The following is a 26,703-nucleotide window of genomic DNA, read 5'->3' on the forward strand; positions in this document are numbered from 1 at the left end:
CATATGCTCATACCTCCCAACATGACCCTCTCCAGGAGGGACACAATGCTCTGCTCCTGGACTTTTCTCTTAATTAATGATTGCCGGCACCTGTTTTGAACAGCTTAATGGATAAGAAAGGTGTTTCAGCACAGGTGATGGCAATCATAAATTAAGAGGGTAGTCCAGGAGAAGAGCATTGTGTCCCTCCTGAGAGGGTCATGTTGGGGGGGTATGTATGCAGTGCTGTGTAGTCGGCACTGAGATGACAGGTCTCTCCCTGGCTGTGCGGCACCTTTTGTCTCCCCGTCCTGTTGCCATACCAGCTGCTTTTCCTGGGCAGATCGGCGTTTATGGACAGCATGGGCAGGCTCACTGGCGCAGGCTGCTTGCTGCTGCTGGGAGGGAGAGAGGAGAGTTCTGGGACACAGCGACTCCCCTGACACCTGCTGCTGCTGTTGCTGCTCCGAAGAGCAGAGGTTCAGGCTCCACCCAGGAAAGCAAAGAGGTAGGAATGGAGTGTCCACCTACTTATCGTTCAGTTGAAGGACACTTTGCCCCTACGCAAGAATGATTAGTTGGAAAAAATAAACCGGTTTGGCAAACTACGATGATGTCATGGTGAGATGAGGGCATACCCTGCAATACACCAAAAAAAATAAATCTGAAATGAATCTATCATCCCCATATTGGCACCTAGGGACATGGGGAACATGTTTGATAGAGTTGACTTCATTCCTTCAAAATATGTATGTGAAGAAGAGATGTGGAGGGTGTGGTGTGAAATCATGCAAGTTATTTTACTCCAACCACTCTCACCATCAGGCCACTGAGCTGTTGAGCTATCCTGGAACACAGGTTGGGCTACAAAGACGGGAACAGCCAACTCAATTGCCAGTACTGGTGAACGTTAGCAGACTACTTGCACTCTCAATCCAAGCTTACGCTGTCCTGACAATTCAACAGGCCTATAGGTAATGCCCTGAGTCTGTCCAGCACTCACGTGAATGAGACAGATTTGGCTGACAGGGGGAAGACAAATAGGTGATACACAAAAGGTCTGTCTTAGCACACATGCGCACCAGCAGACACTGTCCTATATAGACAAGCAGTACGGATTCCGTAGGGGGGGTTTCAGCCTGTAAGGGGGCAAGAATTTGCATTTTTTTTTCTTGCTGTTTATCATACCCACTTTTGTTAACAAGTGAAGGCACAGGAATCTTTTCCAATAGTCAAGATTTTTTGCAGTAAATGTGAAAAGTCTTTCCAGTAAAGAGATGGGGTCCCGCAAGAAATGGACGAGGCCTAAGTGTTTCAGGGAGTGTGGAATCATTTCTAGTATTTTCCAATTTTAGAATGTTGGGTGGTAAGTACGTGCGACTTCACAGCTTCTTCTGTGTTTCATATAGATTAGGATTACTACTCACAGAAGCAGGGACGGACTGGCCCACAGGGGTACCAGGGAAACCACCGGTAGGCCCCACTGCCTGACAGCCCACTCCTTCCTCTGGGGATCAGGTTCCAGACTATGCACTTGTATTATACATGGTAGATATGTTGCATTACACTGCACTAAACTATTGTGTATTTCAAGCCTCTGTGGAAGCTGGCCACACCCCCTTTGTAGGATGGCCACACCCCTAAGTATAGGCCCCTATAACTACATTCCCCGGTGGGCCCTTCATGTCCCTGTCCGACACTGCACAGAAGACAGATTCACTTGAACAGCTAACCTCTGCTTATGTCTGGTTTTTTACATGAGATAAAGGGGTGAGGATCGCTACATTGCTTGAGGCTATGCAGCATTTACCTTTCCAAGGAACTCAGTTGTTCTATATATAAAGTGATTGGACGTATATTAGTTATTGTTGGTTGCCTGAAGCTGTGTTTTACCCATAAAATGTGTGAGGCATTCTCTTGATGATCTAACTATACAGCTCTGTGTAACTACAGTGAAAGTGTTAACCAGAATTATGCACAAAATTATTCCATGGCTTCTGCTAGTGACAAAGGGGCCACAATGTTATGTCATTTGTCAACAAATGACAAAATAAATACAAGGAAATGATTTCAGATGCACCTGTCTCAACTGGTTCACAGCTTTCAGCATGAAAAGTGTTGAGAACTGGAAACGCTGCCACCTCACATTTACAGCTTCTAACAAAGTTTTTCATTTCCGTCAGCAGAGCTGGAATATTCCTTTGTGTGTTTGCAGTGTACCATGGAAAGTGAGGCAATGGCAAATATTAGTGCAGTATATATATTTATGTTTCAGCACATAGGGCGGGATGTACTAAGCGGAAAATGCGGTAAACTCCCTGTTTACCGCATTTTCCTGATGTACTAACCCCCGGCCGGCAGGACAGCTTTAGCTGGCGTACGTCCATAGAAGCCTATGGGCTTCTCTCCGCGGCGCTGTGTGAGGGATCCGACCGGATCCCTCCCAGCATGCCCTGCGGCCGCCCCCGTCACCCCGCGCATGCGCAGACTGACTTCTGGGGCCGAATCCCGGAAGTCAGGCTGCCGCATCGCGGAGGACAGCTCTTATCGGAAGAGCTGTCCTCCGCAATGCTGATCGCATATGTTAGTACATATGCGCTCAGCATCGTGGCGCAGGGAGGCGATGGGCGGCGATGTACATTAGTACATCCCGCCCATTGTGAGGAAAGCTGCACTATTTTCTCAAATCATATTAATTCTAAATACATTAACATCTATATCAATATGACATCTATAGCATGCAGGTAGTTTTACAGAATAAAAGTAGTGGGTATTTATCAGGACAAGAAAAACAATGGGAGAGCGCTAATTTAATCTGCAGTAGATTTTATTATTAAATGATTAATAAAACTAAAAATAGTACCGGCCAGTATCAATAAAATTGATTCATATTTTAGTAAAACACATGTACATTACACCAATACATATAAACACAGTGACCTGCAAAAAGCTGTATTATAAACGTGCACCAAATCTCTGTTTGAAAGTCCTTAATTGATACTTTCTATTTTGGCTACAAGTTTACTGTTCAGTCCACATATCCAATGTAGCAATATACGCATGCTCCTGATAGTTTTTTTCTTTGCAGTTGATAAGTGCCAGTTACTTTTATAATGCAATTAGTCACTTTTTGTTAGTTTTGACTGTTGTTAGCAGATAAGATATCTTAGCACACTTTTTATGGATCAGTCAGCAAACCTCTTTCACCGCAGTTGGATGATTACCCTCCCGGCTGCAGCTCTATTATTCAGCCTTATCTGGAGTCCGTATTTCACCTCTATAGCAGCGATGTACCTCCCAGCTGCTTACTCACTATCAGCTTTCTCGGAGGTAGTGGTCACTTCTCCGCCTTGTGCCCCTTCTTTGCACAAGGGTATCTTAATAACCAACCGGCTGGTAAATGTAACTCCGCTATCCCGTGTGTGTGGGAGACAAAACAGATGCGTCTCCCCGCCTCTTTAGACCTCAGCGGCTTCCTCAGTGTGAGGACTGTTTTGTCTCCCAAACACAAGCAGCAATTTCTTCTGTGGAATAAAGGCGCCTGTGGTTTTTTGGTTTTATTTATCAGGACAAATTCTATCAATGTCCTAGTAATGAGTGATGTCAATTGGGTTCATTTACAAATGGGACAAAAAGGTGACCCCACTGCTTCTACCTGTTGTCCGTGCACCTTTCAAGGAGCACAACCACTGTCTAATCATTGAAAATACCCTCTGCACACAGGTGGAGAAGGATAAAAACGTCACATCAAAGCATACTTGCCTACCCTCCCGGAATGGCCAAGAGGCTCTCGAAAATCGTGTGGCCCTCCTGGCCCCCCGAAAAGGTGGGCAAGCCTCCCGCTTTCTGTGCTGCCCCTCCACGACCTTCCTCGGTCGCCCGCAGCAGAGAACAAGTGGGTGGTCCGAGGCAGTCCGATGATGCGATTCGCAAGGCCACCTAGCAAGCTGACTGGCGCCTCCCCCCTTGATGAAGCAGAAATTGTGATCGCGTCGCAATTTCTGCTTCCTCGTAAAAATTATTGCTGCCTCCTGCCGGTGCAGCTTAGCTGCTGCAGCAGGAGACTTGGCGCCATTACCCATCGTGGCCGTCGCGATCACGCCCCTGACACGCCCCCTTTTGCACTGCACCCCGTTCGGCCGCCTCCGCCCTCGCAATGCTCCGTCTCCTCCCTGGAAATGGAGCGTTGCCCGCCCTGCAACCGCCTCTGCCTAATGGACAGTCAGAGGTGAATGCATTTTCTGCGGTTGCCCCACAGAAAATGCGGACGCATGCGCAGAATGGGTGCTGCGCATGCGCCTGCATCTTTTTCTCATAAAATGCTGTTGGATCGCTTATTGCGTTCCAACCTGAATTAGTCCCCTAGTGCGCAATGGCTACAGTGCAAGGTCGAATACAGTGCAAGATACAGTGCAGGTCAGATATAGTGTGGGATACAGTTCGGGTCGGATACAGTGCAGGTCGCAGTGCGGGTAGGATACAGTGTAGGTTGGAGTGCAGGGTGGATACTTGTGCATCGGATAAAGTGTGGAATACAGTTTGGTTCGGATACAGTGCAGTTTACAGTGAGTGTGGGGCAGATACAGTATAGGTCAGACCTGTGTGGGGTGGCTACAGTGCAAGGTTAGATACAGCGCACATCATATACCGTACGAAATACAGTGCAGGTCAGATACAACAATAGTTCACTTACTGTGGCAGGGGATGTCGGCGTTGTCCTCAGTGCGGGGCTGTCAGCAGTGCAGGGGTGTCCTCAATGTAGGGGAGCCAGCATATGTTGGCAGTGTGAGGGTGCCGGCGATGTCCTCAATGTGGGTATGCTGGCGGTGTCAGCAGTGGGGGGTGATGGCAGTGTCCTCAGTGCGAGGGTGTTGGTGGTGTTGTCAATGCGGGGTGCCGGTGGTGTCCTCAATGGGGGGGTGCCAGCAGAGTCGGCAGTGTGAGGGTGTCGACAGTATCCTCAATATGGGTATGCTGGCGCTGTTGGCAGTAGGGGGTTCAGGCGTTGTCAGCAATGCGGGTGTCCCAGTGGTGTCCTCATTGCAGGGGTGCTGAAGGTGTCCTCATTTCAGGGATGCCGGCAGTATCGGCAGCGCGAGTGTCCCAGTGGTGTCCTCAGTGCAGGGGTGTCGGCAGTGCGGGTATTCCAGTGGTGTCGTCGGTGCAGGAGTGCCAACAGTGTAATCATTGCAGGGGTGCCAGCAGTATCGGTAGTGCGGGTGTTCCAGTTGTGTCCTCAGTGCAGGGGTGCTGACAGTGTTGGCAGTGCAGGTGCCCCAGTGGTGTCCTCATTGCAGGGATGCTGGCAGTATCGTCAGTGCAGGTGCCCTAGTGGTGTCCTCAGTGCAGGGGTGCCAACAGTGTCCTCACTGCAGGGATACCGGCAGTGTCAGCAGTGTGGGTGTCCCAGAGGTGTCCTCAGTGCAGGAGTGCCGACGGTGTTGGCAGTGCAAGTGTCCCAGTGGTGTCCTCATTGCAGGGGTGCCAGCAGTATCGGAAGTGCAGGTGTCCCAGTAGTGTCCTCACTGCAGGAGTGTCGGCGGTGTCTGCATGGGGGTGGGTGAGACGGCAGCGGGGGGCTGCCGGAGGTGTTGGCAATGCTTCCGGCGGGGTCTTCTGTACAGTGGGGGCCACCATAATGGGGACACCCTGATTGGCTGAAAGCTGTGACAGACAGCGCCCTCAGCCAATCAGCGGTTAGCCCACTGTATTCAGTGGGACTGACGCCCGAAGCAAAACCCGCGAGATCTGACAATGGGATCTCAGGCTTTTGCCTCGGATAGGGACCAGGGGAAGGAGCAGAGATCCAACCTGCGGCTCGGATCGCCCCAGATCCCCGAAGTTCGGGTGGAAATGGACCCACTCATCTCTAGTAGGAAGTTGCACATGCGCAGCAGTGCACCTCCATTACTATGGGGACCTGCAGAGCACACTCAACATTTATTAAAAAGTATATTGTGTAAATACTCCCAGCACCACAAATGTATTAAATACACTGCTATCCTGTGTTGAATGGACCCCCATTATTGGCCTTTCCTAGATGATTAGGCTAAGCTGGTGATGTAGCTAAACTTGGGGAAAAAAAGCCATTTTATTTCACCCACACCCTGAATGATAACAGTAACCAGATTTAAATTCCACAGAATATTAGAATTCAGATTTATCACTTACTAATTTCTTTAACACTATTTCTTCATTTTAATTACATCTCATTTTTGTATCACTTTCTTTATAGCTGCGGCTTCTTAACACTAATTTATTAACATTTTATAGTTTTTTCACTGGTATGCTGCCCTGGGCTTTCTGGCTTATGCTGATTTTTTTGGGGTGCCACACCCCGCAGCTAGATATAGCGCTATGGACCCCAAATATACAGAGAGGCCTTGACAAGGCTTTGGGGCTTTTTCATACATGTGCGCAAATATATGTAACCGAGATCTCTGAATTCTAATATTGTGTGGGATTTAAATCTGGTTACTGTTATCATTCAGGGTGCTGGGGGAAACAAAATGCCTTTTTTTCTTGCTTAGAAATACCCCTCACTTTCAAGCACCTGAATGATATCACTAAGCTAATTGAGCATCTGCTACTATATACGGCTGTAGCTAAACTTGCCTGCAGTTCCAGGACTTTTTGGCTACCTGAATGTTTGCTCACACCACCAGCCTTAAAAGATATGAGCCAAAGATGATTTTCATATTTATTTTTCATATTGATGCCCCTTATGTATGATGCACTGATTAAATATGTCTTATGAAACTTGCATTATAGACCCCGGGTCCATAGTGCAAAAAATCATTGCCCGATTCAGACCTGATCGCTGCTGTGCATTTTTGCTGACTGAGGGACATTTTTGCACAGTGTGCACATGTGATCGCGCACTTGCACGGTGAATTTAGGCTGATTACTGTGCTGCTAATTTTGCTGTCCTGCGTTCAGATAGTCGCCGCCCAAGGGGAGTGTAAATTTGCCCGTGCAAGTGTGCGATCGCATGTGTACACCATGAGAAAAATGTCCCTCAGTCAGCGGACAGCTGCACATCTGTTAGCACAACACTCACCATCTAATGATTTTACCAGTGTATGCAGTCTGTGCGCAGCCCAGGACTTATTTCTACAGTGCAATGAGAACAGTCTGATTTGGTCCGGAGCTGACGTCACACACCCTCCCTGAAAATGCTTGGGAACGCCTGCGTTTTCCCTGACAGAACGGTCAGTTACCACCCACAAATGCTCTCTTCCTGTCAATCAGCTTGCGAATGGCTGAATTTTCGCACCAGCCTGTCGTTGTTTGGTGATGCCTGTTGTTTGGTGATGCGCATGTGCATGCACAGTCTATCGATAATCGCCGCTGTGCAAAATCGCACAGCAGCGTTCAGGTCTAAATCATGCCCTTACACTCCCCTTGGGTGACGACTATCTGAACGCAGGACAGCAAAATTAGCAGCACAGTGATCAGGTCTGAATCACACCCCCCACCCCACATTCATTACGGATTGCAAATTCTGCTAAAAAGCAGAATTTGCAATCCATTCTTCCTCATGCTGGGGGCCGCCTATTGCAGTGCAAGGCCGACCAGCATGCTACCCACCACCCACCAACTGCCACTGCGCTCTAATTGCGATCACGCCACAATAATTGGGCGATTGCAGAAACTAGGGAAGCAGGAGTCCCGCCGCCATCTTTTTGTTCGGATCGGTTGTGTGTGACGTCACACAGCCGCCCCAAACCCCCCCCCCCCAGTTTTTGATGCGCCGCAACAGTCCGTCGGCGCCTCCTGCCCTCCCCGCGTCAATTAGGCAGAGGAGTTTGCAGTCAATGTGACCCGACCACATTCAATGTGCACACACACGCATGGCGGGACCTGTGTGTGTGCACTGCAGCCCGGTCGCCAAAATTGCAGTTGCGTTTTGGCACTTTTATGCAATAAGTTTATTTTTTTTATTATAACTCAGAATGTACTAATTGGTGACGAAAAAGGTATAACATACCATACATCAGTACACTGAGAGTAGAACCTTTGCTAACTGAAGGAATCACAATTTGTATCCTTCAGAAAGGAGCCCTTAGAATTACCCTCCAATCATTCTCTATTACAATAAAATAAGCTAGGGCAATATGAACTAGGGCACTACTATGGTTCAGAAAATGAACTAGGGCACAATTATGGGGCATACAATTAATAGCTGATGTGGAGAAGTGTCTCGCATGAAGCATTGGGACAGGCGCCCCTATAATATGTTGTTATAGTGCCCACAAAGTTCTGGTTATGCCCAGGGCCGGCCCAAGCTTATTTTTTTTAGTAAGCAAAAATCTATTTTGGCGCCCCTTGATGGGATAAAAGGGGTGTGGTCTTACAAGAAAGGGGTGTGGCTACACAATTGTACTCCCCGTGGGTGATAGTGGGTGATAGGGAGATAATAGGTTACTGGTGAGGCAGGGGTGACAGGGAGATGTTGGGTGACTGAGGCAGGGGTGAAAGGAAAATAATGGGTGACTGAGGCAGGGTGACATTGAGACAGTGGATGACTGATGTCCCCAGTGCCAGATACACATTTCTCCACAGCGCCAGATATACCCCCAGTGCAGATACACATCCCCACAGTGCCAGATATGCCCCCAGTGCAGATACACATATCCCCACAGTGCCAGATATGCCCCCAGTGCAGATACACCTATCCCTACAGTGCCAGATATGCCCCCAGTGCTGCTACACATGCCCCCACAGTGCCTCCCACAGTGCCAGATATGCCCCCAGTGCTGCTAGACATACCCCCACAGTGCCAGATATGCCCCCAGTGCAGATACACATATCCCCACAGTGCCAGATATGCCCCCAGTGCAGATACACATATCCCCACAGTGCCAGATATGCCCCCCAGTGCCGATACACATGTCCCTACAGTGCCAGATATGCCCCCAGTGCTGCTACACATGCCCCCACAGTGCCTCCCACAGAGCCAGATATGCCCCCAGTCCTGCTAGACATACCCCCACAGTGCCAGATATGCCCCCAGTGCTGATACACATGCCCCCACAGTGCCTCCCACAGTGCCAGATATGCCCCCAGTGCTGCTAGACATACTCCCACAGTGCCAGATATGCCCCCAGTGCTGATACACATGCCCCCGCAGTGCCTCCCACAGTGCCAGATATGCCCCCAGTGCTGCTAGACGTACCCCCACAGTGCCAGATATGCCCCCAGTGCTGATACACATGCCCCACAGTGCCAGATATGCCCCCAGTGCTGCTACACATGCACCCACAGTGCCTCCCACAGTGCCAGATATGCCCCCAGTGCTGCTAGACATACCCCCACAGTGCCAGATAGGCCCCCAGTGCTGATACACATGCCCCCACAGTGCCTCCCACAGTGCCAGATATGCCCCCAGTGCTGCTAGACATACTCCCACAGTGCCAGATATGCCCCCAGTGCTGATACACATGCCCCCGCAGTGCCTCCCACAGTGCCAGATATGCCCCCAGTGCTGCTAGACATACCCCCATAGTGCCAGATATGCCCCCAGTGCTGATACACATGCCCCCACAGTGCTTCCCATAGTGCCAGATATTCCCCCAGTGCAGATACACATGCCCCCACAGTGCCTCCTACAGTGCCAGATATGACCCCAGTGCTGATACACATGTCCCCACAGTGCTTCCCACAGCGCTAGATATGCCCCCAGTACTGATACGCATGTCCCCACAGTGCCTCCTAGAGTGACAGATATGCCCCCAGTGCTGATACACGTCCCCACAGTGCCTCCTCACCTGAAAAAAAAAAGTGCTGCTCACCTGCTGCTGTGAGGGGAGGAGAGCGCAGCGTGCGTCTCTCCTAGTCCTACCCCTCCGTCTCCAGCAGCGGCGTCTATCTTCAATTCACCGCCGGCCCATGAGCCAATCAGAGCTCGTGGTCCGGCAGCCAATCAGGAGCCTCAGCTGCCAGTCTGCGAGCTCTGATTGGCTCACGCCCGGCGCCAAAGATAGACACCGCCGCTGGAGACGTCAGTGCACGCCGGGCAGCGGTGGCCGGGAGCGGATCGAGCCGCTTGCTGGCCACCGCTGCTGTAGAGAGTGAGTCACTGTGACTCACTTTCTGCAGCAGCGCCCTCTACTGCCCGGCGCTCAACGCGGATGCGTAGCCCGCGTATGCGTTGGCCGGCCCTGGTTATGCCTCTGGCAGAGGTCACACAAATGAAGCTCAGAACTTCTAAAGTATTAGGCTACCCCCAAATCCCTTCTCTAAAAACACCATTGAATTGCTAGTATAATTAATGGAAACCACCAAATGGCACTGTTTTATAAATGCTGTTCCTTATCCAGGTTCCAACCCAACACCTAATTACAGCATAATATAACCACAACTGTTTATATTGTACCCTTGAATTGCTGTGCCCATCAAGGGCACCTGCCTCTGCTGTGAATGGGAACAAGCCTTCAAATTTCCTTTGAGTCATGACAAAAACATGAGACAGTCCCACCACGTTAGTACTATCCCATCTAAATCAGAATAGGTATGAGCAGTGGTACAAGTAGAAAAAAATTCTTAGTGGTACTGTGTGCACACGCCAAAGGTGCGCTCGCCAAAAAATGGGTGTGGGAGCATGGGGCATGGCCAATGACATGGGGCATGGCCAATGACAATGGGGTCATGATACACATATGGGGGGCCAGATACACATAAGAAACCAGTATTGCCAGATACACATATGGCCCCACAGTCCCAGATACGCCCCCACAGTGCCAGATACACATATGCTCCTACAGTGCCATATATATTCCTACAGTGCCAGATATGCTCCCACAGTGCCAGATGCACATATGCCCCACAGTGCCAGATACACATATGCCCCACAGTGCCAGATACACATATGCCTCCAGTGCCAGATACACATATGCCCCACGGTGCCAGATACACATATACCCCACAGTGCCAGATACACATATGCCCCATTGTGCCAGATACACATATGCCCCATTGTGCCAGATACACATATGTCCCACAGTGTCAGATATACATATTCCCCACAGTGCCAGATATACATATGCACCACAGTGGCAGATATACATATGCCCCACAGTGCCAGATATGCTCCACAGTGACAGTTATACATATGTCCCACAGTGCCAGATATGCCCCACAGTACCAGTTATACATATGTCTCACAGTGGCAGTTATACATATGCCACCAGTGCCAGATACACACATGCCACACAGTGCTAGATATACATATGCCCTCAGTGCCAGATATACACATGCCCCACAGTGCCAGTTATACATATGTCCCACAGTGCCAGATATACATATGCCCCAAAGTGGCAGATATGCCCCACAGTGCCAGTTATACATATGCTCAACAGTACCAGATGCCACACAGTGTCAAATATACATATGCCCCACAGTGCCAGATATGCCGCACAGTGCCAGATATAGTACATATGCCACACAGTGCCAGATATACATATGCCCCACAGTGCCAGTTATACATATGTCCCACAGTGCCAGTTATGTCCCACAGTGTCACATATACAGATGTCCCACAGTGCCACATATGCTGCCAGTGCCAGATAGACATATGCCCCACAGTGCCAGATATACATATGCCCCAGTGCCAGATATACATATGGCCCACAGTGCCAGTTATACATATGTCCCTCTGTGCCAGATATGCCCCACAGTGCCAGATATACATATGCCCCACAGTGGCAGATATGCCCCACAGTGCCATTTATACATATGCCCCACAGTGCCAGATATGCCCCACAGTGCCAGATAAGGAGATTTATGGTAAGAACTTACCTTTGTTAAATCTCTTTCTGCGAGGTACACTGGATTCCACAGGGAAAAACATCAGGGTGTAGAGTTGGATCTTGATCCGAGGCACCAACAGGCTAGCTTTGACTGTTCCCAGGATGATGGCACGGCCTCCTCTATAACCCGCGCCTCCAGTCCAATGCAGGAGCAGGTAAAAGAGACGACAACACTTAGTAGCCACAGCGAACCACATTCTCACAACAGGAGAAGGTACCAGCGGCTAATGCCATACAAACCCAAATAAGATAAGTGTGTCAGGGTGGGCGCCCTGTGGAATCCAGTGTACCTCGCAGAAAGAGACTTAACAAAGGTAAGTTCTTACCATAAATCTCCTTTTCTGCAGAGGGGTATACTGGTATTCCACAGGGAATAACATCGGGGATGTTCTAAAGCAGTTCCTCATGGGAGGGGATGCACTGTAGCGGGCACAAGAACCCGGTGTCCAAAGGAAGCATCCTGGGACGCAGAAGTATCAAAGGCAAAGAACCTGATGAACGTGTTCACTGAGGACCACATAGCCGCCTTGCACAATTGTTCAGCGGACGTGCCACGGCGGACTGCCCAAGAAGGTCCAACAGACCAAGTAGAATGGGCCTTGATAGTAGCAGGAGCTGGAAGTCCAGCCTGTACATAAGCTTGTGCAATCACCATTCTAATCCATCTGGTCAAGGTTTGCTTATTCGCAGGCCAGCCACGTTTGCGAAAAACAAAAAGAACAAAGAGAGAATCAGTTCTCCTAAGGGAGGCGGTTCTCTTCACATAGATACGGAGAGCCCGTACCACATCCAAAGACCGCTCTTTGGAGGACAAATCAGGAGAGATAAAGGCCACAACTACAATCTCTTAGTTAAGGTGGAAAGATGACACCACCTTAGGTAGATAACCAGGGCGAGTTCTAAGAACCGCATGGTCACGGTGAAAAATCAGAAAGGGAGACCTACAGGATAAGGAACCCAAGTCTGAAACCCTTCTAGCAGAAGCAATAGTCAGCAAAAACAAGACCTTAAGCGTAAGCCATTTAAGGTCTACAGACTCAAGAGGTTCAAACGGACACCCTTGCAGGGCGTCCAGAACAACCGACAAATCCCAAAGAGCCACAGGAGGGACATAGGGAGGTTGAATCTGTAAAATACCCTGAGTGAAGGTATGAACGTCAGGCAGAGTCGCAATTTTTCTCTGAAACCACACCGACAAAGCAGATATATGAACCTTTAGGGAGGCCAGACGAAGGCCTGATTCCAGGCCCTGTTGTAGAAACGCCAAAAGTTCAGCAGTGCTGAACTTGTATGCATCAAAATTGTTAGCTGCACACCAGGTTAAAGTAAGAATTCCAGACTCTATAATAAATCGGAGCCAAAGCCGGTTTGCGGGCTTGCAACATCATCTGAATGACCACATCAGAAAAACCTTTGGCCCTCAGGACTGAAGCTTCAAGAGCCACGCCGTCAAAGCCAGTCGGGCCAAATCCTAGTATACACAGGGGCCCTGAACGAGGAGGTCTGGGTGTTGAGGAAGTAGAAGAGGACGCTGTATTGAGAGACACTGCAGGTCTGAGAACCAATTCCGTCTGGGCCACGCTGGAGCGAGTAGAATCAGCATTCCTCCTTCTTGATGATCTTCCAAATTACCCTGGGCCGGAGTGACACTGGAGGGAATAGGTATGGCAGCCAAAAGTTCCATAGAATTGCCAGTGCGTCCACGAACGCTGCTTGAGGATCCCTTGTCCTTGCTCTGAAGACCGGAACCTTGTGATTGTGTCGAGATGCCATCAGGTCTACATCTGGTAGGCCTCACTTGTCTACTAGAAGTTGAAATACTTCTGGATGAAGGCTCCACTCTCTGGCGTGTATGTCCTGACAACTGAGGAAGTCCGCTTCCCAGTTGAGGACACCCAGAATGAACACTGCCGATATGGCTGGCAGATGGCGTTCCGCCCATCGAAGAATCTTTGACACTTCCAACATCGCCATGTGGCTTCGAGTGCCACCTTGATGATTTATGTATGCCACTGTGGTGGCGTTGTCCGACTGTACTTGAACAGGCCTGTTCTGTACCAGATGCAGGGCCAGTTCCAAAGCATTGAACACTGCCCGCAACTCAAGAATATTTATCGGGAGGAGAGATTACTCCCGGGTCCACCGACCCTGAAAAGAGTGTTGCTCGAACACAGCATCCCCAACCACGCAGACTGTCATCCGTCGTCAGAAGGACCCAGTTAGAGATCCAGAAGGGACGACCCCTGCTCAATTGGTGGTCCTGTAGCCACCAGCTCAGTGACAGACGAACTTCTGGAGTCAAGGAGATCATGTGAGATCTGATCCGGTGAGGCAGGTGGTCCCACTTGGAGAGAATTAACCTCTGCAGAGGGCGGGAATGAAATTGAGCGTACTCCACCATGTCAAAAGCCGACACCATGAGGCCTAATACTTGCATCGCCGAGCTTCAGGACCTTCTCCGGAGACATGTGTCCAACAATGCCCCCAGGTGCACCATGCTCTGAGCAGGGACCAGGGAGGATTTCTTACAATTGATGAGCCACCCATGGGCTTGCAGGAATTGGACCGTCAGTTCCAGATGACGAAGGAGAACCTCTGGGGAATTCCAAGTATCAGCAAGTCATCGAGATATGGCAGGATCCTGATACCCTGACGGTGTAGCCTGTGGAAACCTTCACAAATCTGTTCAAAGACTTGAGGTTGAGAATGGGCCGTGAGGTTCCATTCGGTTTTGGAACTAGGAACAGCATTGAATAGTACCCCCTGCCACTCTGAGCCAGAGGCACCGGCACTACCACTTCTGTGTCCAGGAGGGATTGTACCACCAATTGGAGAGTTTTTGCTTTCACAGGATCCAAAGGGATATTTGTTGAGCAAAACTGGTGACGGGGACGTTTCTTGAATGAGATGGCGTATCCGTGAGTGACGACTTCCCTTACCCAGGCATCTGAAGTGGTCTGTAACCATACCTGAGCAAACCGTAGAAGTCGGCCTTCCACCCTGGGATCCCCCAGGAGGAGGCCCGTCCCGTCATGCAGCATGCTTGTGTGGTTTGGAAGCAGGCTGACTGGCAGCCCAGGAACGTTTAGGTTTGGGCTTGGAGGTTTTGGAAGTGTGAGCCTATTTCGGGTACGCCTGATCCTTTGCTTTACTTGGAGGTCGAAAGGAACGAAAGGTGGTACTTTTGGCCTTCGGAGCCGAAGGATTAGTACTCGGCAGAAATGCAGTTTTAGCAGACACTAAGTCAGCAACAATCTTGTTCAGATCTTCCCCACAAAGAATGTTTCCCTTAAAAGGGATAACCTCCAAGGTATTTTTAGAGCCCAGATCCACAGACCAGGACCGCAACCACAGAATCCGGCAAGCCAGAATAGATGTAGTAGATGCTTTGGACCGCCAGGACACCTGCATCAGAGGTCGCCTCCTGAATATAATGAGAGGCTGTGATAATAAATGAAAGACACTGTCTGGCATTCTCAGAGAAAGTAGAAGGTAGCTCGGCTTCAACTTCTTGAGCCCAGGCTTCAATAGCCTTTGCAGCCCAAGAAGCCGCTATAGTGGGTCTATGCACAAAACCTGCAAGGTTGTAAATAGACTTTAAACAACCCTCCACGCGCTTATCCGTCGGTTCCTTCAGAGAGGTGATGGTAGTAACAGGCAGAGAAGATGACAATACCAGACATGCGATATGTGAGTCCACCGGTGGCGGTGTTTCCCAATTTTTACTTAACTCTGCAGCGAGGGGATAACAAGCTAGCATCTTCTTAGACAGGGAGAATTTCTTTCCTGGAGACTCCCAGGATTCCTGACATATATCAACTAAATGGTCAGAATGGGGCAAAACTAATTTAGTGACCTTTTGACGTTTGAACTTATCGGGTTTCTTAGACGAAACCGGAGGTTCAGATTCATCATCAGTTTGAAGAATCAGTTTGATAGCCTCAAAGAGGTCAGGAACATCCACCTGTGAAATAGATTCCCCATCAGAAGCATCTGCAGCAGTGTCTGAGGGATCAGTGTATACGCCATCTTCATCGGATGAAGTATCCGTAACATGCGTGGATTGTGAGGAAGAAATGGCCCACTTAGATGACTCTTTGGTCCTAGGAGGGCGAGGGTTAGGTTTTTGTTTAACCAAATACTGATTTAATTGCTGTAACTGAGTTGACAGAGCATCTGCCCATGGCGGATTAACTGCAGGGACAATATGTGGTTGCAATGGCACCGGAGGCCCCACAGGGGGCGTAAGTCTCATTACTAGCGTAGTCAGCAAATTAGAAAAAGCAGCCCAGGGTGGGTCTTGGTGTGCCACCGATGCTGCAGGCTGACTGAGGGGTACTGAACCCCTGGTACCTGGAACCTCAGCTGGAATATTTTCCTCAGGTGCACCCACAGGCATCAGCACTGCATGATGCAGGATCCACCACGGATCTCCCGCCCTGTGTAGCAGACATTATGTGGGAATGTAGCCGTAGGGCGTAACAGTACAATATAGCCAGACACAGTACCTGACAAAAAAACCCTGTGCAGTGTGACTGCAAATGCAGAGCACAAACAGAGGATTTAAGTGGTATATGGTGACTGAGATACACAGAGAAAAATACCAAGGTAGTATATCCTGTGAAACACGAAAGATAGATAGATAGATAGATAGATAGATAGATAGATAGATAGATAGATAGATAGATAGATAGATAGATAGAGAGATAGATGAGACCCTGACACACTTAGCCCCCCTCAGGGTACAGAATATAAGGATAACAATATGTGTGAGATACACAGAATAGGAACCACACAGCAGCTATTGGCACACACAGTCACATGTACAATGCAGAAATTGTTGCAAACAACAATAAAACTGCACTGGACTAGCAATACTAAGTAAAGCTATGTATGTATACAGATATAACAATGCACAGTAAATACTGGATGTATATCACAGGGTACTTGTATTGAAATATCCCTGTAGTTATGCACTTGTTCTTAACTAACACTGTCTAAACGACATGTAGAATACTTAAGTGTCCTGTAAATGAACAGCACTGATGAAGCAGGCGGCTTTACTGAGGAGACAATGCCCAGCAGTCCCAGGATCAGCGCAGCTCTTGTAATGGCACCCAAACGCTGACAGGGAGTGAGGGAGAGAGAGATGCAGCTGCAGAGCGGGAACATTTGCAGTAAATGGCGCCTGAGGTTGGGGGAGGGGCTACAGGTCAGAGCCTTATCCCCACTGCTGGACTTCACCACCGGGTACTGCGGGGCCTATACTAAACGGATTTTAGTAAATCCGACGTGTGCCCCTTGCCCTGGTGGATATAGTGGGGTCCCTGCATGGCCAAAGTGTCCATGCCAGCGGCACAGTCCGTCTCCGGAGACCACGCTGGATCGCGATTTTGACGGGTTCCCCTGGTGGACCCTCTTACCTCCTCCATGAACTTGCAGTCACGTGATCCTGGAGAGCAGCGGCGGGTGTGTGCCTGAGGAAGCCGGAGCGCCTCCGCTGTAAGTACCCAGCAACCAGGGTGCGGGAGTATACAGTGCCGCTGGGGGAGGTGATGGAGCCGCAGCACGCTATGTCAGACTGACATATAGCACTTCTAAGTGCATGTGCTGTGGCCCTTGAAGTCTTCTTTCTTCAGAAAAGCTCTTTCCAGGGCTGCCTAGCGCAGCCCTCCCTGTTAGCTGCCTGCACTGTAGGCACCAACTTACAAACTGAGCTCCAGTACCTGGAGGCGGGGTTATAGAGGAGGCGGTGCAAGGCATCCTGGGAACAGTCAAAGCTTTAGCCTGTTGGTGCCTCGGATCAAGATCCAACTCTACACCCCTAGGTTATTCCCTGTGGAATACCAGTGTACCCCGCTGCAGAAATACATATGCCCCAGTGCCAGATATGCCCCACAGTGCCAGGTATACCACACAGTGCCAGTTATACATATGCCCCACAGTGCCAGATATGCCCCAAAGTGCCAGAAATCACAGTCAGTATACCGAACCCCCCTTCCCTCCCTCCCCTGCTCACCCGCTGCTGCTGTGTCAGCTAAGGAGAGGATAGCGCAGTGCGGCCCCTAAGTACTGCTCAGTCAGATTCTGGTCTCTGGCGGCGGCGTGTATCTTCTCATTGAGGTGCCAGTACATTAGTCAATCAGAGCTCACAGACCGGCAGCCAATCAGGAACCGCAGGCTCTTATTGGTTAAGGAACCGGCGCCTCAATGAGAAGATACACGCCGCCGTCAGAGACCACAAGCACTGAGGGACTGCGCTCTCCTCTCCTTCCCTGACACAACAGCAGGTTGCAAGCATGGCGGTCGGCCCAGCGGTATTGCGTACCGGCTGGAAATTTGTTACCAGTACGCAGTACCGCCCCGTACTGCCATACTTGCAGCACTGGGTATAATGCACGCCTAAAGATGTACCTTTCTAGGTAGCCCAGACTAGTAGTTAATTATAAGCATGCTGCCAAACTGGCACAGCCATGCCTCATCAGGTGCCCACTGTAGAGGCTACGTAACTATTGGTACCAGGACATGATCCATCTGTTCGCTGCCCTGAAGTTCAGTACAGAAGGACTCTGGAATGCATATTATTTTAAGGTGAAATGTGTTTATTGTGGGGTGTTAACTTTGCACCCACATAAACCAGGCACTTGTTTTGTAGCTGATGGTGATGAGTGTACCATCTTTGCTCCAATCGCATCTGTATGCGAGACTTAAAATTGTACATATCTTAAGATGCACAATACACAAACTACCAGTGCGGAAAAGCAAGTGTGCAGACGCATCTTTGCTGATATACAAATAGGGCATCTTTATGTTCAACTGTAAATCTGCCCCATAATGTTAAATAATTAAAAATTAATTAAGGGATCCCAAGAAATGCATTTATCACAACAAGGCAAGTTATGCCTTTAAGTAAAGAAACACAAGTCCAATTTCCTGGAGACCATCGAGTGTAAACTAGTTTTGGATGCATACAAGAACTATTTGCACAGACCATCAGCTGTGAGAATGATTGAGCACTGCGGAGTTGTCAGTGACTGGTGGTGGTTTATGGGGCTGGGGAAATCAGTAACTTAATTTGCTTTAGATCCATCCCGCACAAAAATAGATTTGAGGTTTCAAAGGGATTTATATTCTTCTACAAATAAGAAGACAGGGTTGTAGCTGACAGATATTAAATTACTGAGCATCATATAATCCATTACAGGACTAATTTGTTGCTAACAGATGTGAATTTCAAAACAACACCTTCTTCTAAATAAGTCTAATATAAATTACCAGAATATGTTACCAACTATATTATATCACATTAAGGGCCTGATTCTGAGTTGGAAGTAAAGCATAAAAAAAAATCAAGTAAATGTTTGCACTCTTTAGTTTAGCAAAACCATGTCACACTGCAGGTGGGGCAGATGTAACATGTGCAGAGAGATTTAGGATGAGGGGGGCATGTCTAAACTCAAATCTAAATTGCTGTGTAAAAATAAAGCAGTCAAGCTATTGTGAGCTACATGCAAAAGCAGCCAATATTTGCTCTGCATGCAAACTAATAAATGTATTTCATACTTGCCTACCTGACCCTCTCCATGAGGGAGAAAATGCTCTGTTCCTGGACTTTCCTGGTAATGTATGATTGCCATCACCTGTGGTGAGCTAGTTAATTGATAAGAAAGGTGTTTCACCAAAGGTGATGGCAATCATACATTACCAGGAAAGTCCAGGAACAGAGCATTTTCTCCCTCATGGAGAGGGTCAGGTAGGCAAGTATGATGTATTTGCACCCCTTGCATTGCAACACGGTTTGTCCAGATACAAGTTATTTGCTTTTATTTTTTTCATTCCCAAATTAAAATCAGGTCCTAAGTCTGCTAAATGCATACACTAAGTAAAGACACCCTCCAACATTTCCGTACTTGAAGAAACTGAAGATAGTCAGGTACAAAAATACTGTAGATAATATTCCTGAATACAAAAAACAGGACAAGATTGTCACGCTCTCGATACAACCCAGACATGCCACTGTTTTGACAAGCAAATGCCTAATATAAAGAACATTTCAGGTAAATTATAGACCACATTTCTTCAGAAACATGACCAATGACTGTGATGTAGGTAGCAGGATTCTTCTTACTAGCTATGGGGCTTATTCACCTAAGAGCAAAAATAGCAAAAATCTTGCACCTACAGATTTGTCCCATGGTTGAAAGTTTTTGCTATTCACTTGGGTGAAGGTTTTATTTTTATTTTTGTTTGCTGGGTGATTTTTTTTTTTTTCTTCTTTTGTCAAAGCCCCAGATTATAACCCTTTTTTACTAAAATCCTTTTTTTGTTAAAAAAAAAATGGTTGGGAATTTCCAATTAGCTTATTTAGTCCAACTACTCACCTTCTCCAGTGCTGCCTCCTCCTCCCTGTGTATTACTCCTGCACCCCCTCCCCGTACACTTCACAAGCGGCACTACCCTGCACATCCCTCCCCCCACACTACACTACACACACTATACTTACCTTCGCTGGTTGGCTTCTTACTTCATGAGGGAAGTGTAGGATCCGGTCCAACCATTGGAGGATGCAGACGACGGGCACAGATGTCATCGGAGTGTCCAGAGCAGGTGAGTACTGTATTTTTATTTTATTTTTTTCTCGTTTCCATGAGCTCACCAATAAAGTGATGCCTGATATCAATGTGCTTGGAACGTCTATGATGCATGGTGCTGAATGATAGAACAATTTCACCTATTGTCACACTTGGATCAGTATGCATTACTGGCGATCGGGATGCCATCAGTATACAGACAACGCATCCCGGCCATCACTATGCCGGCAGTGGGGCGAGCGCAGAGAATTCCCTTGCGGGCTTGCTGCGCTCGCCGCGCTACATGCACGGTGGTTTGCTGTGCTCGCCACAAGATCTATTCCCACTCTATGGGTTATGTGGACACCCACGAGTGGGAAAAGCCTCTGTGAGCCGGCATTCCGGCTGGCAGCACAGTCAGCAGTCATAATTACGGCGTTGGTATCCTGACTGCCAAGATCCTGACTGCCAGCAATTTAACTGCATCCCGTCACACTCAGTGTTGATGGTGTCATCCTAGTTTATAAGACTCAATTCACTCAAGGTCTCTTTCAGATGTAGAGTTTCCTGGCTGTTTCTGCGTTTCTATTCACATCAGTCATTTCTTCACTTTGCCTCCTGAATATTTTGGGAATGTGATATTTGCAAACTCCTCACAATATCTTCTAGTTTTCCACTGTTTGAGTTTGCAGGGGTTCTTTTCTGTGGTTGAAGGTTCACGCTTGTAGCCTCTGATATAGGAATGTCTTCAGCTGCTGCACATATCCAATAACACATATTTGTTATGCAAATCCAACTTTAGATTTTTTTTAAAGTGGTGCTGTCACTGTTGGAATATAACATCTCTTCATTTGATAAGACTTTTAGTATTGGGATTCCATAGTTTGTGTACTTTACTCTCTTGGCAATATCTAAGCATGGTACATTTCATGGATTTGGGATCCAGTTTATTTCATTGGGGATGTGTACATATGCAGTACACCCAAAAAAAAATATTTGAAACTTGCTTTTCTTCCAGATCACATCTCTATTGGTGTATTGTCCTTTAAAGCAACTGAGGGAGCACAATTCTTCAGACAGACTGCTGTACACACTACTTCCACCCAAAAATCTTTGATTAGGCCAGAATCTTTTAGCATGGATTGATGTTTTCCAATTAACAGGGCCAGATTAATAATGGGGAAGATGGAGCTACAGCTCCAGACCTTCAAATAAAAACAGACCTAGCATCAAGGCAACATAATGATGGTCAGATGCCTAGGTAGCCACATAGATGGCCATAAATCAAGTACTAAAATTGTATTTCTATTTTGTTCACAAAATGTAGTGATTTTTCTACATTCATGTATTTAGATAAACATACATATAGGCTCTTTAACATTTTCAGCTCCAGGCCCATGTGACCCTTAATCCAGCCCTAGGGAGTTATTCAGAGTTGTTAGCAAACCAAAAAAGTTAGCTATTGGGCAAAACTATGTTGTACTGCAGGTGGGGCAGATGTAACATGTGCAGAGATATTTACATTATTGTTCAATGCCTTACTTTTTTAGGAAGGTGTCCACATCTTTGTTTAGAAATTTTCCTCCAGTGTCAGTCAGGACCTTTAGTTTGTGACCAATTTTAGTTTCTACTGATCTCTTGTACTCTGCAATCTTTTCATCACTGCACTCTTTTCTTTGATGAAATAAATGTGTGTCATTCTTGTGAAATCATCAAATGTTATGAAATATTTGTACCCATTTATCAATTTAACATCCATTGGATAACACACGTCTGTATGCACCATTTTCAGGGGTGCCTCAATTCTGCTTGCTGACTTCAAGAACAGGCAAAGGCTTTGCTTGCCTGTTATACAGCTTTCACACATTTCTCTATCAGTCATGGATCTATCTGTACCCATCCCATCTAGAGGCTTCTACACGTTGTCATATCTCAGGTAACCTAGCCTTCTGTGCCATAGTTTCAAGAATGTCAGAAGTCATCGGATAACACTCTTCTGTGTCAAGGACATTAGTTGTCTGCTCCAGGTTGCTATCACAGTAGCTCTTGTGTTCTGAACAACTCACTTTCGTTTTGCAAACTGGACTCTGTAGCCTATTTGATCTAGGATCCTAATAGCTATGAGGTTTATCTGATACATATACCACATCCTTGGATTTCAATGTCTTTGGTTTTAGTTCCTATTCTTAGGTGAGTAGTGGCCGTCCCAACTTTTGTAGTTGTAACTACTTAATCTCCTATTGCTGTGATTGTTATAGGATTATATGTGTTCTCTCTTAATTATAACTGAAATGTCTTGTAGCGCCTGAGTCAATATAGCAACAAACTTTTCTGTAACTGTGGCTCTCAAAGCTGGCTCATCTTTTATGTTGCACTTCTTATTTTGCATAGCATTCTAATATTTCAGTTTGCATTCAGATGCTTTTTGTCCTGTATTATGGAATACATAACACTTGTACTTGAATTTTCTGGGTGTCAAAGTCAGAAAAATATCACTATGCACACTGCCATATTTGCACCTCATACATGTCCGCGCTGCGCATGCGGGCGCTCTCCCGTGCGTGCGACTACCCGCTGTTACGTGCACCCGCAGGCGCACTGTATGCGCATTTACGGTAGAGTTTCTGTGTGCCCAGCGTGCGACTCAATCGTTACATAATTCAACCATATAATGTATTTTATAAGTTAATATTCCCCTGAGTCCAACAGGTATCAGTGGGTCTCAAATGGCTCTTTGACCTTAGAGATCCCCCAAACAATAGTTTGCATGTTGTGAGGGCTTCACATCTTCATATGCATAGCTAAAGCACAGGAATAGTAATTGAAGATTAATTGTATTCCGAATCAGTATCTTTCCCGCAGACGGAGTACAATAGCCTTTAATTACACTGAGCTTTGAGACTCAATGAGGAGGGCCAACACCTGTGTTTACGAAATGGGGCTGGATTTGTATACAGAAGAATGATTGCTGAGATGTCATTGTCTCAACTGAGAGTGGACAGTGGGACAGTATTCGCCAAACAATAGCTTCCCACAAGACAGGAATGTGTCGGTCATCACCCATTGTTTTGCATAACCAAGGCCACTGATGCAGCTGGCTCACATGCTGTGAGGGACACACACACACATCTTGTTGTTGACACACCCCCACAGCTGGAATGAGGGTATGATATACCCACTGGAGATCACAGGGCTCACTCACTCACTCACACAGCTACCTGACACACAGCAAGCATGGCTGGATCATCACCAGGCTCCTTACGAAAGGCTAAGTATCATAATTTCAATATCTCATGGCTGATTGGCATAGTTTAGTTAGTTTGGAGATACAAATGGCTTAAGGTTAACGAGGTTTGGGCAGTTGTGTGATTGTTGGGTGTTTCTGTTGATACTCTGTGAAGTCTGTGATGAATTGGAGCAGTAGACAACCTGTAGCATAGCATTTGTGGTATTTGTTTGCCTGTGGTGATTTAAAATAGATTGTACTGGTTAGTTATAATATATCTTGTTAATCATAAATACCACCATGCAGTTACGTTTGAACATGTGCTGGTAGCAATGGCAGGCTGAGATGTGTGGTTACATTGTGATCTGGTCTTGTGATGAATATGCTCTGGTTATTGAGATACTGAAGTTGTTTGGAATGTGAAAGTGAATAAGATGGTTCTAGGAAGTTGGATTGAAATTGTGAAAGGTGATTTAGATGGTTTGGAATTGTAAAATCAGAACATATGCATTGTTTTGAGGCTTGGACATTTTGGAATAAAATGGAGTCTTGTGTTTTCTGCTATGTGATTGTGGTGTAGTAGAGAGTGCCATGTGTTTGGACCTGCAAATCTAAAATGGCTGCTGCCGGGTATTTTCCCCTCCCCCTTTCAGCCATGTGGTGTAGTCTTTGGAATCAAGTGGAGTTTTCCCAAAATGGAGTCTAGCTTCTGCCCCATGCGGCATTGTAGGGACAATTGTGTTGTTGGGTGTTGTGTATATAGGGACAGGCAGCATGGGTAAGCTCAAGTACTTTCTAAACAAAGATTCTCAGCATTGACTGACTGCGCAGCGATTGTTCCTCACATGTGTAAGCTTTCTCTGCAATCATATTTGTCTTCTTGTTATTGTGAGCCATTTCTTTCTCTCTCTCTCTTCTCCTCTTCCCCTCTTATTTTCCCTTAAACGTAATTGTATTGTATTGTATTTCCCGTGTAGTTATCTGGTTAGGTAGTCTATGTTATATTGTAGTGTATGACTTGTATTGTGTTAAATTCTTTTGCAAGTATATCATTCATAATATATATTTAGGCGTTGGACCCTGAGCACGGTATCTGTGTATTTCTTATAGTATTAAGTAATCTCAGAGCGTCAGTGACGCTCGAACAGCTTTAAAGGTAATAAGGTTATACTGTGTTGCATCTACACTCTCCCACTACACAGAGGTTTACAGTATAAGTACATTCCTTAAGGTATAGTTAAGGGAGTACCCTTGCGGTACTTTTTACGCCAATTGCATACTGTGTTCTTTAACCTTTAACGTGTTTTTAATAGGACAAATATTATAGACATTGTCAATTGGGGGACTCGTCCTCCGGGATTCACATATCTGCACTAGGTAACTTCAGCAGACATTATCAGGTCAGCAAAGGGCGGAGAAGGTAGAAAGTAGCATCCCTCGTTAAACCGTTTGGAGGTCGGGGATACTGCAGTGCTGACCAGTTAAGCGTCTGCTTCGCTTAGTAAAGGGTGCTGAAGGAATCCGGGAACCGGAGGTAAGAACAACACACGCAGATTGGATGGTTTATCTGTTTAAGTAGGTTTAAAAGTACATTTAAAAGTTGCTGCATAGCCTTGATATAGTTAAAAAAAAAAAAAAAAAACTCAGGCCTAGAATAACTTTAGGAGTTTGAATGATGACTTTCTTTGTGACTAGAGGCCGCATGGTCTGTCCCCCATTTTGTGTGACCCTCATGGAGGTGGAAGGGGGAGGAGCAGCGGCCATTTTGGGAAGGTCAAATTTTTTTTCCCTAAAATGGCTGATTTTCAAGAAATAATCAGCCATCCACTGTCAAAAAGAAATCATCATTTAATGAGTTTTTTTTCAATGCATTTGTTTAGTCCATATCATAGTCAATCATAAGTAGTTCAGATACAGTTTAATAACAGTTAATAATAAATTAAATATTTGATTTAAGAACGATACACAGATAAAACAAAGTTGTTGTTTTTTTTTTTTTTTTTTCTTTTGGTTTCCTTACCACCCTACTCTGCTTGGTGCAGGATGGCCATTGAAATGCAGATGAACCTGTGTGACTGCTTAGGTTCCCTAGCAGTGTTGAAATAAATCGCCTTTTACAGAGTTACTGTAGTTAAAAAGCAATTCATATGCAAATTAGAAGCACTGAATAAGGTCTAAATGTCTATATGTCTGTGCTTACATCAATGTATGTTATTAGATTAAATTTAGAATTGCATTTTCATCTGTGTACTTTCACATATCTCACCTTCCTGTTTGCCATTTGCATTGATAAACGTGCTAAAAGAGATTTGCCGCTATTTTATAGTTTAAGAGTAAAGGTAACATAGTTAAAGTATAGACAAACACACAGTTTTTGCCTGGGAGATAAGGCGAAGTCAGTGTGGTGTGCGGTAGATGATCAAGGATCATCTACATTGATAAACATATAAATTGTGTTACGGTGGATCTTTATTTTGCGTACACGTGTCTCTAACAAAAACTGAGATTTGTGCACGCAAACCAAAGGCCGACGCACGCAGCGTAAATTACGCAACGGAGCGTCTGGGTACACCCACGTAACTCAAAACACAAGTTTTTCTCCTCTCCTCTCAACACGATAAGTAGCGCCACGCGGTAAATAACGCCAGGCGATAAATCGCACAAATCTAGTTTAACATTCCAAATTTAAATTAACAGATCCTTCTCCTAATTGGTAACACATCTGGTCTAAAGAAAAAATTTCTGCGCAGAAATAGAAATAGAAACAAAAGTGTATATGCGGTGAGTGAGTGTTTGTTTTTACAATTTTTAAGGTTGAACCACAAGAAAAGTCGAGTACTCGTGAGGTACATGCGTGTAAGTGACGTACATGGTGGCTAGGGAGGCATCCCTGGTTAAATATACAATTTGAGCATTAGAGTGTAGCAGACCAGGAGGTCATACTGTAACAGACCAGGAGGTCATAACAGACCAGCAGGTTCAGGTACAGCAGACAAGGAAGTCCGCTATACAGTCCACAGGCACAACACCAAGAAAGGGTTGGTGCAACACCCATATAGGCCATATAAGCTCTGGCTGAAGGAATTCGCAGCCGAAATTTTCGATTCCGTTGGTCGCT

The sequence above is a fragment of the Pseudophryne corroboree genome, chromosome 7 (assembly GCF_028390025.1).
Source record: "Pseudophryne corroboree isolate aPseCor3 chromosome 7, aPseCor3.hap2, whole genome shotgun sequence".
Lineage (NCBI taxonomy): Eukaryota > Metazoa > Chordata > Amphibia > Anura > Myobatrachidae > Pseudophryne > Pseudophryne corroboree.